The 670-nt window shown below is 35.8% G+C and overlaps 1 pseudogene; it reads left to right on the top strand.

Moving 5' to 3' along the window:
- Window positions 1-326: 326 nt before the first annotated feature.
- LOC145405425 (5S ribosomal RNA) lies at window positions 327-445 on the top strand (annotated as a pseudogene).
- Window positions 446-670: the final 225 nt, after the last annotated feature.

The following is a 670-nucleotide window of genomic DNA, read 5'->3' as shown; positions in this document are numbered from 1 at the left end:
AAGTTGAAATATAAAATGACCAAGATAATGAGAGGATAAACGAATAGTTATATACAAAATTATTTGTGGATACATACTAACCGATCCTGATTTTTATAAAGATTCATGTTAATCTGAGACAGTTGAATAACTATTGTTGGGGTAAGGAATATACAGTAGTAGAAGAATTAAGAAAAACAACTAAAGACCAGTAATATTTAAACACACAAAAATGGTCGGGTATTACAGCAAAGAGTGTGATAATAATACAAAGAATAATATGAGAGTTATAAGTTAGAATATTCTGTCGACAGTGTGTGTATATATATATATATATATATATATATATATATATATATACCACGTTGAGTACACCGCTTCCCGTTCGATCAGCGAAGTTAAGCAACGTTGGGTCTGGTTAGTACTTGGATGGGTGACCGCCTGGGAACACCAGATGCTGTTGGCATCCCTACGTCTAGTGGGGTTGGTGGAGGATTAGTGCCCCTCCCTGTAAAACAATTAACTCTAAGCCCTTGGCCACCCTGTCTGGGATACATGGCGTCTGGCAATGAATGAATGAATTATAAAATGGTTGAGGATTCTGATCAAAACTGACATTTACTATGTGACATTTACCTGGACTCGAAAAATTAGGTGTCACGGTAATACAAAATTAAGCATAAGGGACAGG

The sequence above is a fragment of the Coenobita brevimanus genome, chromosome 66 (genome assembly GCF_032717465.1).
Source record: "Coenobita brevimanus isolate Jiangsu-jjx chromosome 66, ASM3271746v2, whole genome shotgun sequence".
Lineage (NCBI taxonomy): Eukaryota > Metazoa > Arthropoda > Malacostraca > Decapoda > Coenobitidae > Coenobita > Coenobita brevimanus.
Note: the sequence above shows the minus strand (reverse complement) of the source record. Positions and strands in the feature narration are given on the sequence as shown.